The 18,041-nt window shown below is 39.6% G+C and overlaps 1 protein-coding gene across 1 annotated transcript in view; it reads left to right on the top strand.

The window, feature by feature from the left end:
* Nucleotides 1-18,041, top strand: part of AIG1 (androgen induced 1) — a 285,647-nt gene that overhangs the window by 159,918 nt on the left and 107,688 nt on the right.

Raw genomic sequence — 18,041 nt, 5'->3', positions numbered from 1 at the left:
TAATAGTGTTTTTTAGCAAAGACTGGTGCTATCCTAACTCAGCATCCACTTTCCCCTTTCTCCAGAACAATGGACTCTTATTTTTATCTGGTTATGTGGCCACCAACAATAAAACAAACAAACAAACAAAAACAGTATTTTCCAGTGTGCCTTGAAGGTAAATATGGCAAACAACTAAGTTCTGGCAAGTAAAATAGAAGTGGAGTGTTTTGTGGAACTATCAAGAGGACTGCTTAATGAGAGCTGACTCATCAAGGAGGAACCCTCCTTCACCAGTGTCTTCTTTTCCTCTTTCTTCAGACCTGGATTTGAGATATATAGATATGGCGGCTGAGTCCCAGCAGCACTTTGGACCATGAGATGACCTAGAAGATCCTAGCACCCATGGGCTAGGATGTCAAAGCAAAAAGATGCAATGGGTTCGTTCTCTGATGGCACTATTAATCCTACAGTCCCAGCCTCTAGACTTCTTTACATAAGAGAATAATGAATGAACACTCTAAGGCAGTGGTTAGTAAACCGTTTTTGTAAAAGGCCAGAAAATAAACATTTTAGGCTTTGTAGTCCATACAGTCTCGGTCACAGCTCCTCAACTCTGCTGTCATAATTCAAAAGCAGCCACAGACAATACATAAACAAATGAATGACTATGTTGGAATAAAATTTTAATTACAAAAACAGGTGGCAGGCTGGATTTGATTCATAGACTGTAGCCTACTGATCCCTGCTCTGAGGCACTGTGATTTTGAGTCCGTGTGATATATATAGCTAAATCTCACCCTAATGAACACATCTTATTGGTGAGATGAAACTTAATTTGAAAGAGAGAAACTGTTGAGACTCTTGTTTCATTTTAAAAAGTGTTCCCTTCAGTAGACTCCTTCTCCCTTAACTGATCCTTATTTGATTATACAAAGTTCTGATATTTCTGTTTCCAGACTCTTTTGATTATTAAGACCGGATGATCCAGGGCTTTTCTAGGTTTCTAAGTTCCATTATGTTCAGTTTGGAGGATTCCAGCAGAATATAAATGGGACAGTCATCAGGTATGTGGACAGGGAGGATGGAGGACAAAAGGCAAGGCCTGTAGGAACTGAATGAAGAACACCATGCTGAGAGCTCCTAAAATCTGTTTGAATTATATGACAAAACTTTCAGGCTGCCTGGATGATAGCTTATTGTACTCTGTTACCAGGGAGATTGTACAAGCTGAATTGATGTTTAGCAGCAGGACAAGAGCTACTCTTGGAGATTCTTTTCAGCAGAGACTTTTACTTGTAGCTGCTAGGATGTCTTGGCTTTTCTGGTTTAACTTATCCTGTGGATACAGAACAACATAGTACAGACCAGGAATGGCAAATTGATTTCTCCTTCCATGCAAACTCCAACTGATGGGTAGTACATAGCTGGAACTTTGTATTGAGACAGATTATGTGGCTGTGTCCAGGTTTAAACAGAAGTGGTCTATGCTTCTCTACAGTGTATTCCCCAGCTGCATGAGAGCAGTGAGGGGAAAGGAGGAATCTCAAACAGGTTGCCTCTCTTGATATAGACTCAAGCGACAAGGAAGCTAGCAGAGCACCATCATTTAAATAATCTCTAATCTGGTTCTTCATTTTACACATGGCTGTAATATTAGGGCTGGAAAATGTAAAATAAGTCACACAGGGTTCTATGACTAGTTAGTAGCAAAACCACTGTTAGAAGTCAACAGTAGTATTCTTCATTACACAATACTTGACATATTCAATTGAGAAGTTTTTATACTTTTTGTTAATTTTTCATAATTTATTTCTAACATAGAACTAGAACCAGCTTATTGGTGTTCCAACAACCAAACTTCTAGAGCTCTTGTTGCTGGCATTTTACCAGCCTGATCCTTCAGACTCCATTTAACTTTGTGAACCCCAATTGCCTTCCAAACATTGCGTTTTTTTGTTGTTGTTGTTGTGTTAATGATGTTCAGGGTCAGTTTCTATTGCCTGCAGCTAAAAACTTGGATTGATATGATGGTTGCATAATACTCCAAAGAGTACAGTCATTAAATTGTGATTATAAATTACTGAGGGATGGAACTCTGCCTTAGTACACCTCACTCATAGTAGATATTCAATTATCATTTGTTGAATTGAAATTTCTCACCTATTCTAAATTTGTGTTCTTTTAAACACTATTTCAACAAACGTCTTTATGGTTATAGCTTTCTACATTTTTTTTTTTTTTTTTTTGAAACAGAGTCTCGCTCTGTTGCCCAGGCTGGAATGGAGTGGTGTGATCTCTGCTCACTGCAACCTCTGCCTCCCAGGTCAAAGTGATTCTCTTCCCTTAGCCTCCCAGGTAGCTGGGATTACAGGCCCCTGCCACCACACCCAGCTAATTTTTGTATTTTTAGTAGAGACAGGGTCTCACCATGTTGGCCAGGCTCATCTGGGACTTCTGATCTCAAGTGATCTGCCCACCTTGGCCTCCCAAAGTGCTGGGATTACAGGTGTGAGCCACCATGCTCGGCCACTTTCCACATATTTTTGATTACTTAGGATAGATTCTCAAGAGCGGGATTACTGATCACATGGTGGGATCATGTTTATGGCTCAATATGTATTGCCAACCTGCTTTCCAGAAGGGCTATATTGATTTACCATGCCCCCTGCCATGCTTGAGATCACCAGTTTCCCTAAAACCCTGTCAGCACTCATGCAATAGAAGGAAGTACAACAGTTCATTGTTATTTTAGTGTGAATGTTTTCTCATTTGCGTGTTGCTAATTGCATCGTCTCATTTGTGAATTCACTTACTTGTCTTTTGCAACCTAAATGAACTCCATAAAGAGTGAAGATACTAACTTACACTAACTGTTAATATTGTCCTCACTTAGGGTTTGTTCTTCCATTTAGTTGTGGGATATTTGGGGAACATCTTTACTCTCCTTTGAAGAGAATCCTGTTTAACTTCTTCCAAAACCTTGAACTCTGCAAATTTCCAACCTTGTGAAAATGCTTGGGTCACCTGCCCTAGCTGCCAGCATTAATTAACCAAAGGAAGGCATCTTACCCACTACTGTCAGCTAATCTGGGAAACACTTTAGATAGCTTTCCCTATGTGCCAGGATTGCTTTCCATGGTCAAAAATAGAATAAAATATCATATGTTCCCCATTGTTACTGTTCTTTTCCAAATAGGAAATTCGTTGCTATTTAAGCCAAATCTCCAGCCCAACTTGCTGTCCCTGAAGCAAGGGTTTGACATATCTCTTTACAAATCTTTACAGATTTCTTGCTTCCACTAAACCAGCTTCTAATGGTTTAAAGTATCCAGATGGTATCCTCCACCACAAAAACTTGAGTTGAGATAGAACATAAACCATTCTCATGATCTAAGATGGCGATTCTTAAAAATAGGCATCACAGCACAAAGGAAGCCCTTGGCAAAAAGGTAACAATGAAGGACCCTTCTTCATTCTCAACATTTTGAAAATTGTGTCTTTTATTATCTTCCTGAATCTCTGCTACTTTCTGACCCCTGATTCCACAATTTTCTCTTTAACCAGTTTTCAGCTTTAGTTTTCCCTCAGGTAGCACAGAGCAATTCGACATTTTTATAATCCTTTCAGAAATTGTTGCTTTAATCCTCTTCCCCTCAAACCTCACTCCTAGACCCTAGCTGAAACATCTTTTGGTTCTGAGGAAACCTCTGTGAACTGGAAATATACTGAAAACTGGTCCTGTATTCGTTGTTCAAAATTAATTAAATAGAAGAGTTACTTTCCAAAATAGCAGAACTCATTAGAGCATCAGAACTCAGATACACACTTATATGAAAGGGAACACATACTGGTTGACATAGAGCTGAAGAGAAGCAAATGCCATATCTGTAAAGATCAGAATAAGTGTTCTAATGTAATAAAGTAGATGGGAAACATTAAATCAGAAGTCAAGAGAGGGACCCTAGCCCCAGGTTGCTGCTAATTAGCTAATGACCTTCGGGCTCAGTTTGAGGCTCAGGTTCCTTATCTATGAAACTGCAGTCAGGCCAGGTGAGGTGTGCATGCCTGTAGTCCCAGCTACTTGGGAGGCTGAGGTGGGAGGATCACTTGAGCCCAGGAGGTCGAGGCTGCCGTGATCTATGATCGTGCCACTGCACTCTTGCCAGGGTGACAGATTGAGCTCCTATGTCCAAAAACAAAACAAAACAAAACTGGAGTCAACTGGTGATTTTCAAGCCTTGGAGTTGTTTTTAGCAACACAACTCAGTTTTCAAGTGAAAAATATAACAAAAGAACAGATGCCTATAGAACTCCTCTGGTTGGAACAAGGGCTGGTGGCCTAGAATCCCACCCTCTTACTCTTCTACTCTTCAGGGCTTCAAGAAAGCCTCAGATTATTCCTTATCATGACTGTTGATATATGAACAGATCCAGTTATTTTCCAGCTCTAAAATTCTCTCCTCTCCCGTGGTTAAAATATAGATTATGCTTTTAGATTGAGTAGGTTAGATTAACAGAGTAGCATGGAAACCTGTCCCTGTGCCCAGGCCTGGGCATTTTGGGGTGTCACCAGACAGAGAAGCCATGACCTCTGTCTGCCTTCACTACACAAGGGCATTACTATGTCATGGAATTTTCAGAATATGAATAATGACCCAACTGTTCTTTTTGCCAGGTACTTCCTTTGTCCTGTGAACTGTGCTGCAGATCCTCCCACCTTACCTGTAATTCTCACCACCAGCCTCATCTTGAGCTGCTCATGCCAACCCACTTGAGACACACCAATCTAGCTTAGGGGGCTGGGATCAGGTCATAGGATCTTTGCTGCTTCCTCTGCTGGAGCTTGTCAAAGCTGGCCCCTTCTCTTATTTCAGGTTCCAACTTGTATGTCACCTTCTGACAGAAGTCTTCTTTGACCATCCTAAGTAAAGATACCCTGGACATCCTGTTTTATTGAATTCATAACATTTATTACTACGTACATATGTATTTAGTTTGTTATATTTACGTTTACTTGAATCCGTCTACACACACTGAAACGTGAACCCATAGAAAAGAGAGATCTTATCTGTCTTGTCCATCCCCCAGCATCCAGAAAAGTGCATGGTCCAGAGTAGATGCTTTGTGAGTAACTTGTGAATGAAAAAATGAACAGGAGACGTTGTTATTATAATCTCTATCATACAAACGCAGAAATCGAGACTTAGGTTTCATTGTCAACTCTGAAGCTTCATCACTGGTAAGCAACTGATTCTAGATTCAAACTCAACTTTGACCTAAGAGCAAATCTTGACTCTGCTATTTGGCCTCTCTAATTGGAACCATTTTCAACTCTCATCAATGTTTACATCTACCTGATAGGATGCTAATAAGATAATGATTACAATGACAATGAAAATTGTGATACCAATAACTACTCACACTTCAAATGTTTATTGGGCCTCTCCTTGATCATGTGCAGAGCGCACATCACCTCAGCTGGCAGCACATTTGTTACTGGTTTCCTCTAATTTTTTCGAAAGTTCTTTCTTATCTTGAGCCAAAATCTACCGTTATGCATCTTTCACCCGCTGATCTCAGTTTATCCCTCTATTACAAACACAATAAATCTCTTCTAGCTCCAAGTAGAGAGAGTAGGTGGCCAAAGAATGGACTTGGGGTCTGGATATCGCTAGTTTTTGTTGTTGTTGTTGTTTAACCAATTTGCAAATACCTAGTAAGTCAAGCTTTCCCAGGTGGGTAATTTACAAGGCAGTTTACCTGCCATGGATGCTTTAATGAGTATTATTATTGTAGTTTCATCTTACTTAATGGTGATATTCTTTTTCTTAGCTAGTAGATCAGCACACTCTTATTAAGGAAATTGGGTTGTCACCACTGGCTTTGAGTAATTCGTTTTGCCTATGCAAGCTGTCTTCATAGGAAAAGGTTTTCATATTATATCTATTCCCCCCTACAATTGAATGTGATAAAGATTGATGAGGAGGAACCAGGTAAACCCTCTGAGCTCCTTAAAACCAAGGCCCAATACAGACCTGTTTAGTTTTGTGGTCTCTGGCTTCAGCTTTTGGCTTTTGAGAGCATTTTAGTCCAAACTACACAGTGTTCTCTGTGGTCTTTGCTGGTGGCAGCTGGGGATCTTGTATGGCTCATAACTTTTATCTAGGTCCAAATTTTCTGTTCTGTTCCACACAAAGAAATAGAGAAAATATGATAATAGCAGCTAATATTTAGTATGTACTGTGAGCCAAGAATTGTTCTAAATCTTTTACTTGGATTATTGCATTTAATAGATGATATTATATTCTGGGAAAATAGCATAGGCCCTGTTTTCATGTAATGCATTTCATGCATTTTCATCATTTCATCCTTAATTTCAATTTCCTATTTTATGATATTCTGTGTTCCTCAGTGATATGACTGATTCAATGCAATAATTCATGTAACGTGCTTACAACAGTGCCTGGGAGAGACTTAACACTCAAGAAATCATAGCTGTTGTGATTACCGTATTTCTTTCTTGGTGCTGAACAGATTCAGTATTTTTGGATCTAGATTCACAGTGGAGCATGCAATTTTCTGACTTAAATCAACACACTGTACTACAGTCGACAGGATGATAAGGTAGAAATAGCAACATGCTGCAGGGCAAGAGATCTGGGGTCAGGCTTTAGCCCTGTGCTTTCATAGGTTGTAAACACCCCAGCAGTTCCTCGACTCCTGAGAGCTTTGATTCCTCATTTAAACATGAGATATGTGAACCTGGTGATCTCTGAGATCCCTTACCTCATGTGAACCTTCCTTGACAGAATGTGAATTTCACCATAATGAGGATTATATTTCTGTAGTCTCAGCTCACATAGTATGTTAAAGAGACCCCAAAGCACCATAGTGTAAGAATCTTCAACAAATGCTTGGTTAGTAAGGAACATCCAAAAAGGACCCTCCAGGACTCCCGTCTGTCTGTTCCCCCATAGCACTCACTAGCAGGTGAAGCCATCAGTAACTAATGGGGTTAGGAATTATCAGGAAAGGCAGTGTGAAATGCACCATTGGTAGTATTTTTTTTGTTTGTTTTTATGTCAATTCATTCTGATTCTTATTGCAAGGGAAGTAGTGTGGTGTGAAAAGAAAAGTGCTGGCCCCAGAGTCCAGAGCCTGTGAATTTCATTTCAGCTCTGCCACTGTCTGGTTTTCTAGCAAATGACATTGACCTTCCCTGGGCCTTAGTTTTAGCAGTTGACAAACTAGAGGATTGCTAACAATTTCTTGCAGTTTAAAAACTCTCTGCTACCAATTTCTTTATATAAGAACAATACTCATATGAAATCTTACTGACAGAAAAGCAGTTTGTCTCCTCTTTCCCCTTTTTTTTTTTTTTGCCAAGTGTAATGAGAGTTGGTGTGGAAAAATATATTCTGCTGTGAAAAGGTTCATTCAGCCTTTTCTTAATAGATCAAGTGGTTGGTATTTCGGCTGGCTTCTGAAATACATTGCAAATCACAATCTGGAAAAAGTTCCAAAGCAGCTCCAAGCCTTCCTGCTGAATTTGGATACATCTTTAGGTCTTACTCTGCAGCTCATCCTTAACAACTGACAAAATATTTACTTTGCTCAGTACGGAAAAGGGTAACATTTTCCAAAATATTAAACTAGGTTGGATTCAGAACACAGACAATGAGGCAAAAAGCTGGACCTCTGTTCGAAGCAGTGTCATTGAATCATTTTCCAGAGTGCCATGAGAAACAGCCTTGGTGGATGTTTGTGCTCCACAGTAATTCTGAAAAAGGCAGAAGCCAGCCAGCCTCTGTCTAGCAGACCCACTGGTGTGTTGAGCAAGTGGTTCTCAAAGTGTAGTCCCTGTGCCAGCAACATCAGCATCTACTGGCAACTAGTTAGAGATGCAAATTCTCACAGTCCATCCCAGACCTCCAAAATCAGAACGTTCCAAAATGTGGCCTCCCAATCTATGCTGTAATGAGTCCTCCAGGTAAACAAGTCTAGGTACTTCTGATACTGAGGAAAGTTTGCAGACCACTGGTTTAGGCCTGTGAAGGCTACAGGTGTTTATTGCCTTGCAATTGAGAGTTTGAAACAAGGACAAGACTAGTAACTCAAGTTTTTATTAATGAATTAATTTTTTTTCAAATGTAAATAATTTGAAATTTGGGGGTATTGCTTTTGAAAAGCTCTCTCCTCCAAGACTTTGTCCCTCTCTTCCCATCTCCCTCCCCAGCCCCACTTCATGCTTATGGCAACAGGGTCTGAATTATATTTGTCTGTTTTTAAGACAGTGAAAATGCACTGCAGTTTGGTTTAATGTACTTGAATGTAGCTAGTAATTTTGATAAAAATTAATTGCATTTTTTTAAAAAAGACTCTCACTTGAAGTTCCTCTTATGATGAAAAGGTGGACAAAAATTGAATGACTATAATTTATCATGTTCTATTCTACCAATGAGGCTTCTCTTTAACAGAATAACTATTTTTTATAAATAAATTGTGATTTATTTTAAATTAAATTACTGGAAATCAGTCGAGTCACCAGCCTTAATTAAGAAATAGACTACCATCTTAAGGGCTGTAGTGTTGCCATTTAAAATTGCAAATAATTTTTAGGGGAAATTAAGATAGTCCTCATAAGACCTCCTCCTCCTCCTCCTGAACGTCTCCTTCCTGCCCTGCCTCGTCTGTGTTACCTGCCTGGCCACTGCAGGCGTCTGAGCTGTGACCTTTGTCCTGCAGTCTCATGCTTGGTGATGTCATTTGGTCCCAGGGTTTCAACTCCTGCATCTGTTGATTTGGAAGGCACACAAATCTGTAACTAGAGTGTGATTTCGCTCCTGAGTTGCAGCCAATGTTACCAACTGCTTCAGTGTCCTTCCAGTGCCTTAAGACCACATATCCAAACCGGAATTCCTCATCTTTTACCCTCCCTTTCCTCTTCCCAACATCCCTATTTCCTTTAATGGGCATTTCCCACCTCAATGCCCCCCATGACCTGCCATTAAGTTGAGGGCAGGAAACCAGGAATAGTAGAAGATTCTGGGGTTTGGAACTATGTAGGTCTGGATTCAAATCCAGGTTGGCCACCTCTTGGTCAGGTGCCATTAGGTAACTCACTTCTCAGATCTTCAGCTTCTTCATGTGTAAACAGAGAATTGTTTGGAGAAATAAGAGAGGAAAAGTATATTAAAATTCGGTTATGTAATGTATTATCCAAACTAGAGCACATTGAGAGTGAACATGGCTATTGTTAATAATTATTCCATGACCCTCCAAAAAAGGCAAAATGTTAAACTGCACCAAGCAAAACAAGATGTATCTTCATTCTACATGTTTAGTGTTGTGAGTAATGTAGTAGGTCCTCAATTAATACATGTTCCCTTTCCCTTCCTTCCTGCCATAACAATATTTGTCTTCAAGTGTTTTCTGAATCTACCTGTGGTTTCCATCCCTCCTGCTCCTATAGCTGTCCTGTCCCTAACACTAAGACCATTGTGATGTTCTCCCAGCCAAGTCCCTTGTCTTCCATTTTTCTCCTGTAATAGGTTGCTTGTACATTTGCCAGATTAATCTTCTGAAACCACATCTCTTAAACCATTCTCTGCCTCAAGACCCCTTAACAAGTGCCCATTGCCCAGTTAATAAAGTTAAAACTCTCCAGCATGGTATTTAAAAGTCTTCCTGCTTGGAGTCCAGTAGCTTTTCTCAGACTTAATTCCAAGCACTGTCCTTTATCTATACCAGGTTCTTGGCAAACTCCACCATTTCCCAACATCCTTGCCTTCCCTGACTGCTGTAGTCTTCCCTTCTGTCTCTGCCTGTTCAAATCCACTGTCCTTTATGCTGAAGTGTGGCCTCTTCCAGAAAGCCTTCCCTTGTCTGCCCATTGAGAAGCTCTCCCCCGCCCTAAATTATCTTAACAATGTTTTATTCATATCCCTCTCTGTTTTATATTGTAGTTAATCAGGCTCGTGTCTTAGACATCCCACAAGGAAGGGGAGTGGGAGGCAGTTCAAGCCTCTTTGCCTCAGATAATTCACACATGAGAGGAATTCAGAAAATGCTTGTAGAATGAATAAATGACTGACTGAAAGTCATTTTTGCCTTCAATAATTAAATGCTGCCATTGCTTTCTCTTGAAGTAAGCAAAAGTTCCTAAAACATAAGCCAGGTATTCTTATTTATTTTGCTTCTTTTAAGAACTTGGAGATTGAAATCTTTACTGTCACTGAGAGTAAAGATTCGAAAACTACAAATAACTTTTTCCTGCATCTTCGTGTTGATGTTATTAGCTTTATTTGCCTAAAAGAAGCAACTTATTTAATAATTAGAAGAAAAAAAAAAACATAGCTCCAAGAAGCGAATTCTACATATCATAAAGTGAAAGTCAGAATCTGCTTACAACTCAGGTATTGGAAAACACAATTTGTCTCATTGACTGCCTCTCCCCAAACTCCAAACTGTATGGGGCAACTTTGTCTTGCTTTTCCCTTGTTTCTGTCCCAGTTTTGGAGGCAAATTTGTATATATTTTAATGTAATATGCCTCTACTCTCTCTTTTGGCACATTTGTTTTTGTAATTGTTTTATAGTCAATAACACATACACTATTTTTAAAGAGCACATCTGTGATTAAGGGAATAGGTTTCAGCAAATTAAAAAAAAAAAAATGTTCCAGATCTCTTTAAGAGAAAGCTGCTCATTTGCAAAGAGATCATTTGTAATTGCTGGTGAATCTTGTGTAGTGGTGATGGAGAAAACCAGTCATCATTGTTCTCTGACTTCTTCTGTTTCAACATTTATCCACTCGTTTGTCTTACAAAAGTGCTCGGGTATAATGACAAGAGTCACACCTGTTCAGGCTTGCCTTAAAATGGCAGTTACACATTCCATTGTTCTTAACTTTTTTTTTTTTTGAGATGGAGTCTCACTCTGTCGCCAGGCTGGAGTGCAGTGGCGTGATCTCGGCTCAGTGAAGCTTCTGCCTCCTGGGTTCAAGCAATTCTCCTGCCTCAGCCTCCCAAGTAGCTGTGACGACAGGCGTGCCCCACCATGCCTAGCTAATTTTTGTTTTTTTTGTTTTTTTTTAGTAGAGATGGGGTTTCACCATGTTGGCCAGGATGGTCTTGATCTCTTGACCTCATGATCCACCCGCCTCAGCCTCCCAAAGTGCTGGAATTATGATTCTGAGCCACCACACCCGGCCTCTTCTTAACTTTTTAAATCAAGAGATCTTTTTCTTTGATTACATAATTCCCCAAATAATTCTGTTAGCTACTGCAAATATTTTACCAGACTTTCATCTCAGTGTGTGTTTTGGAAGTGAAAATATAGGCAGTTAATTTTTATTGACTTTTAAATAGGTAGGCCTCAGAATTAGCATAATTTTGTGAAAATTGTGTAGAATCTACACAGCTGGCCATTAAAAAAATGAATAGAGTTAGCAAGAGGTAGCTAATTCCCATCCTCTCTCAGGGAACTCTGGGATGTCAGGGCAGGCCACCAAAGATCTTATTTTTCTAAGGAACCTAGTGCTCTAAAGCAAGCTTGCCCAGCCTGTGGTCCGCAGCCCACATGCAGCTCAGGATAGCTTTGAGAGCTGCCCAACACAAATTTATACACTTTCTGAAAGCATTGAGTTTTTTGTGACTTTTTTTTTTTAAGTTCATCAGCTATCGTTAGTGTTATAGTATAGTTTATGTGTGGCCCAAGACAATTCTTCTCTTCCAATGTGGCCCAAAGAAGCCAAATGATTGGACACCCCTGTCCTAAAGAAGATAATTCACTGTCTGAACTTTCGTCATCAAATTAAGTCTCTTGAACAAAGAGAAAAGACTTCTTGGAAATCAGAAGGTTGTCCCAGAAAGCAAGAATTTTACCTGTAGCCAGTCAGTCACCCTGTCAGAAAATGCTTAGTCAGTGCTTGTTACGTCCTAGGCCCTGGACAAAGTGTTGAGAATGAGGTTGGAAAGAGCCCAGCAGGGTTCTGTGTGGAGTACGCTGTCTGGTGGAGAGGAGCCATTATGACTGCCCCATGCCCCTGCCCCGTACCCCTCCTTCATCCCCATTTGGCCCTATTGGCATCAGGAGGAAGGTTTCAGAAAGCACCAATGAGAGATAATCTTTAAGTGTCCTCCAGCCTGGGGACTGGAAAGTTTTAAACTCTTGGATCTAAGAGATTGTAAAATTGAAGAAGCAAAAGCACAAAAACAGACTTTTAGGGCCTAAAATATTCCAATAAGCTTGCAGAGTCATGTCCTCCAAATGTAGGACAAAAGAGCTTGATCTCTTTGGGGTAAAATTTTTTTTTTCAGCATGGAAAGCCCTGACTGATATTTTAGGGTTCTTTCAACAGGGTTCTTTTGATGCAAAAAAAACAAAGATTTAGTGGCCATAGGGGTTGGGTCTTGGAGGACCTAGGGATGGGCTGGAAGCATCAACTATCAGGGTGCACATGCACAGGGACCCAGGACAGGCCAGGAGGAACTGGGGCCGCCGAAAGGCTGAGCTGCAGGAAGAGTGTACGAGCATAGGTCGTCACCTCGTGGTCTTTAATGTGACCAGCAATTCCCCCAGAGCTCACTGCATTCCTCTTTATCTGTTAGGTATCTATTATCTACCTCCCTTAACCTCCTCTCCTTCTATTTCATCTTTCTCTGTAGTGATTTCAAACACTTTTAAGCCCGAAACTCTTTCTTTAAGTAACATCTTATATTTAAAGCTAATACAAACTGAACTGCAAAGTGGCAGTCGGCTCAGCCCCTCCCATTTGGACCTCCCCTCATCCCTGCACCAGGCCCTGCGTTACCCCCACAGAACCCCAAAGGCACCTTGGAACACGCTTTGAAAATCTCTGCCCTGCCCTCTTAAATTTGGTTCTCTCATAGGTTACTGTTCTTCATGACCTACAATGACCTACCTGAGGCCCCCAAGGGGCTGTATTTTGGTTTTTTCGCACCAGGCCTCTTTACATACAGACTAGACTGTTCTTGAATGAAGCATCCGCCTCTGACCAGTCAGTTGTGGCCAAGGCGAGGGTGGAGTTAAGTTGTACAAAATGTGGCTAGGTAAGGCTATCTCTACAGCAGGGGCTGAGCAAGACAGTGGCCCTCTGCAGGACTCTGTGTGGGACAGGCACCACGACTGCCATGTGCAGGTGGAGTAAGTGTCCCAACATCAAAACCAGGAGAGTCTACAGGCAGGCAAAAGCATCAAACAGCCACAGGCCCACATGAGGGAGAGAACAGCTGAGGAGTGATGAATTGGCCCCAAAGTAGGTGTGGTCTGGGGAACAGGGAAAATAAAAGTAACCTTCATCTGCTCCTTTTGTGTAGGTGTGGAGCTAGTTTTTTCATTTCCAAGATGTCAAGTATAAAATGCCAACTCACTTTAAATTTAAGAGTTCAATTCTTATTCTCTATAAAAGGCAAAGGTTGCTTTTGTGGCCACATGAGACATTGCTTTGAAGGATGCCTGGCTAAGATCTTTTTGGCAGTGCCAGATCATGCCATTGCCGTGTTGGAAACCCAGATTTGGGGCCAGTAGGAGGAACTGTGACTCTCCAAGCCAAAGGAGGCAGAATATGGCCCTAAGTGGGTCCTGTGATTCAGTAGGGGCAAGACCTGACTCCAGGAGTACCCTTGGACTTGACCTTAAGGCAGTGTGAAGACAGCAGCTCTATTTCCTGCCATTTGAACAAAGCACAGGAAACAATTTGTACTTACTACTCATATATGAAGACCTTGCCTCCAAAATGGAATTGGTTTGAAGAGACTTAAGTTATAATTCTAGCTTTGACACTAACTTAGTGTGTAATTGTATTCCAGTTTTTTAACCTTTTAGTTTCTTTTTTGGTGAAAGACACATTCACTTCTAATATATCCCAAATTGGGATCCCAACAAAGCATTCCTGCCGCCTGCTGTCCATTCCCTTCTACCCTCCCTGGAGTTCTATCACAAACAGGCAGGTGCAGCTTGTTGGGAAAAGTGTATATTTTATCATGTAATGGACATTTTCACATTTGCAATTTAATGCTTTCCAACTCACCAGAGCATGTAAACCATCATAAATGCTACCACACCCTCATTTACCAGGAGACTGCTATGATGTCATTGCTTGTGTCTCAAATGAGTTGAACCACCATGACAGTGACAACTCATCATTCTTCTTTCAGCAGATAGCACCATCCACACAGACCACCCTCCACAGAAAAAGATGACCAAGGCAATGCCATTTAGTTGTTTTTTTCTTAATCCTTTTGTAATAATTTCATTTTTAATGCCTCTCATTTCTGGACTCTCAGAAAAAAAAAAAAAAAAATTATCTTTGACCAGAGTCAAGGAGGAAATTTGTGGGTTTCTGTGGAACTATTTCATCTGCAATCTGTCCCATTTACAAGGCTTCATCATTCAGTGAGAGAAAATGACATTACATCAAGATTCGATGGGACGTTTCATGACCTTAGTGTCTTTTATTTTAAAAGTAATTAAAAATGTGATCCTGAGCTCAGAGAACCTTCCTAACTAACAGTTGACTAGAGCTAATATCTCATCATTGTCTTTCCATTTACCCTCAAATGAGGAGATTGGCTTCTATAAGTCTAAAATAGCAACCCGATTATGTTTAAAATGTAATTAAATTCTAACCTGTGAAAGTTTAAGACCCTTTAATGGTTTACTAATGTCCCTAGCAGTTTCCCAATGGAAGGTATGACATTGCTATTGGTACATGAAATGATTTTAGGGACATAGTGGTGAATGATTTTGCTACTTATACAAACCTATTATACTTATTTTACTATGTATTAGTAAAAATGCAAATACTTATTAAAGTAAAACTATAATATGTAAGATAAGTTATAACATATTATCTTATATATTATTGTTTAGATTACTGTAGTTACATACTAATCATATTAGTATATTATGATATTATAATTTAAAATACTGATTACCTGTTAAATGATAATATTTAGTATTTGTTGAATTAAATAAGATAAACTATTAAAGTTAACTTCACACTTTTTTACACTTTTTTTCTTTTATAATAATCATATTAGTATAATCATATTATAATCATATTAGTATAATATATGTGTAATATAATATACATAGTTATATGTATAATACTATATTATACATATTATACTAATATGATTAATATTAGCATAATATTAACTGTTATATATTAAGAATACCCTATGCATTAAGACAAGTAATATATTATTGTATTTTTGCATTTTAATAACAATATATAGGTATCATGAAGTCAGTAAGAGAATAACTAAAATTTGAGAAATATTAACCAACAGAAGCAAGTCTGACTCCTCAACTTGGCTCCAGTTTTACATCTTGCCCCTCTTTATTTCAGCCTTCAGAACCATTTGTTACTTCTTAAATGTACAATTAACTTTCACACCTTCCATTCTTGAATTAAAATGTTGGCTTAATCACATCACATATGGATGACCTTGGGAAAGTCAGTTACACTCTTTGGCTTTAGTTTCCTCATCTAACAAATAGGCATAAAAATAAATGAACTGCCACCCAGCAAAATTCCTTAAAGTTACTGGATATAATAGTATTGTGTAAACTGTAGTAAATTATACAGATATAAGAGAGTATAATACTTTATCTTAACATCTCTTACAGTGCATAACAAGTGTTCATTACATATGTGTTAGAGAATAAATGAATTCATACCACTGATGTTCAGGTTTGAAATGGCATTTATTTCATTAAGCAAGCATTCACAGAATGGCAGTACCTAATGCCGAAATAGTGGAGGAAGGATCTTTTCCTTCAAGATAGTGAAGGAGACTAACACCTAAAGAGGTAATTACAAATAAGGTATTATGCTAATTTTTAAAATAGAGATAAGATGAGGCGCATTGACTCAGCTGGGAAATCTTCCCAGAAGAGGTGATGCTGAAGTTGCATCTTACAAGGTGGAGAGGAGCTATCTCATGAACAGAGTGAAAAAGGGCTCTCTCTCTTGGCTGAGGGAGCATGGGCATAGCTGTAGACCAGTAATGTCCAGCAGAAATACAACGCAAGCCACAAATGCAAACCAGATTAAACGGAAGTTCAAAGAAAGTGTGACGTTAACTTTAATAGTATATCTTATTTAATTCAACAAATACTAAATATTACCATTTAACAGGTAACCAGTATTTTTAAATTATAAAGATATTTTACAGTCTTTATTTTGTGCTCAAATAAATCTTCAAAATGTGGCATTTACACTTACAGCACAGGTCAGTTTAGGCTAATCATATTTCAAGGGCTTAATAACCACATGCCTGTTGTAGCTACTGTATTTGACAGCATACGTATAGATGATGGAGGAAAAGCCCAGAATACTAAATAAACCATGAGTTCTTTGATATGCCTCCTGCGCAGATTCTAGGTGAAGACTGGTGGAAGATGAAAGGGAAATGTAGTCAGATATGAGAGCATGAAGACCTTAGATACTAAGTTAAGGGATCTCTCCATTTAATCATAAAGGCACTGTGGAGCCTCTGCCACTTTTGAAAGATTTTATATAGATCAGATCTGAGGTTTTGAAAGATTACTCTGGCACCTGTATGAAGGATCAGTTGGGGGGGCCACAGTGCAAAGAAAGTTGGAGGTATTTCTCAATCTGTTCTGTTTCTCTGTGCTTAATGGAATTTTCATATAAACCCCAGCAATTAGTAGACTGGCAGCCCTTCTGAATTAGCAGTGTTTTCTGAATTTTTATTATACTCCAGGACTTCATGAGAATTAAGGGTAAGGTGGAAGCAGTGCTAAGAATATCAGGTGGTAAGAGAGAAAGTCTGGCGTGTGGACACCCTGAGGCTCAGGCTGAGCAGCCCGTGAAGTGCGGTTCTTAGTCAAATAGACACTGTCCTCCACCAAACCATCGCACACAGGCAGTATACCATCACCAAATGCGTGTGTGCAGGCCAGCTGTCCATAATTGTAAGGTATACATCAAAGGGAACTATCCACCATCCCCCAAACACCTTCTTTGCCAAGATGCTTCTTACCCCTAAACTCTAGATAATAATCCTTCCTTTGAGTTAAAAATTGATTTTTCTAGCCATCTTTTCTAAAGAGGCAAATGTCTTAAGTAGGTTACATGTTTTTATCACTATAACCTGCTAATAACTGAGCCACTTGCTTCCCTTTTCCCTTTATGGCAGAATGCAAGCTTCCCAAATTCATTTTTCCCCGCAAGTTTGCCTATTTCACAGGGTCCTTTCTTCTTCCTTTTATTTTACCTTTCTGCCAATTTTGCTCCATGACACCATATTGGCTCCATTGGCCTCTAATCCAAAATTCTGCCTATCAATACATGTTTATGTGTAGAAGGTGGTGCAAATTGACATAGACACTTAAAGCAATGTCCTTTCAGACTCATGCTGGCCATGCCTCCTGTTTCTTCTGTTGTGGAAGCTCCCAGGCCTATGCTAGTACCCCTGAGCCAAATAATGACAACTAACATGTACATGAAGCAGACAGCAAGCTTGGAGGCCACCACCAGAGGATTTATTGCCCTCTCTGGTGGAGTTGGAGTCCAAGAGTATCACTCCTGGACCCCTGGGGTCTGCCCCCACTCCAGGCACCACCCAACCCTCTTGTCCCGGATGTCCAGAAAGGGGTTGAAGCATGAGGGGATTCTCATGGCCATCACCTTGGGGGCATGGACCATGAGGGTTGGCTCTGCCTGGCACTGGAGCCATTTTTTAAATCTGAAACTTAAAACCCAAATTTTTAAATATAAAATGTTTTACATTTCAAAACCAAGTCCTGAGATTACATGACCTTGGGTGATTAATTTATTTTGCTCAAATTAGGACCCAGGATTTTCAGAAATGTTTGGTGCTTTGATGAGATAAAGAAGAACGGGGAAATGAACCCTCCTAATTATTGTTAAAAGGAAAACCGTAGACAAGTTAAATTTAACAGACTTTGATTGAATAAAGAATTATTTGTGAACTAGAGAGCCCCCAAACCAGAGTAGGTTCAGAGATACTCTGGCCCTGTGGTCAAAGAAGATTTATGGACCAA

This window comes from Rhinopithecus bieti, unplaced genomic scaffold, assembly GCF_001698545.2.
Source record: "Rhinopithecus bieti isolate Rb0 unplaced genomic scaffold, ASM169854v2 scaffold_29254, whole genome shotgun sequence".
Lineage (NCBI taxonomy): Eukaryota > Metazoa > Chordata > Mammalia > Primates > Cercopithecidae > Rhinopithecus > Rhinopithecus bieti.
This window is presented reverse-complemented; position numbering and strand designations above follow the sequence as displayed.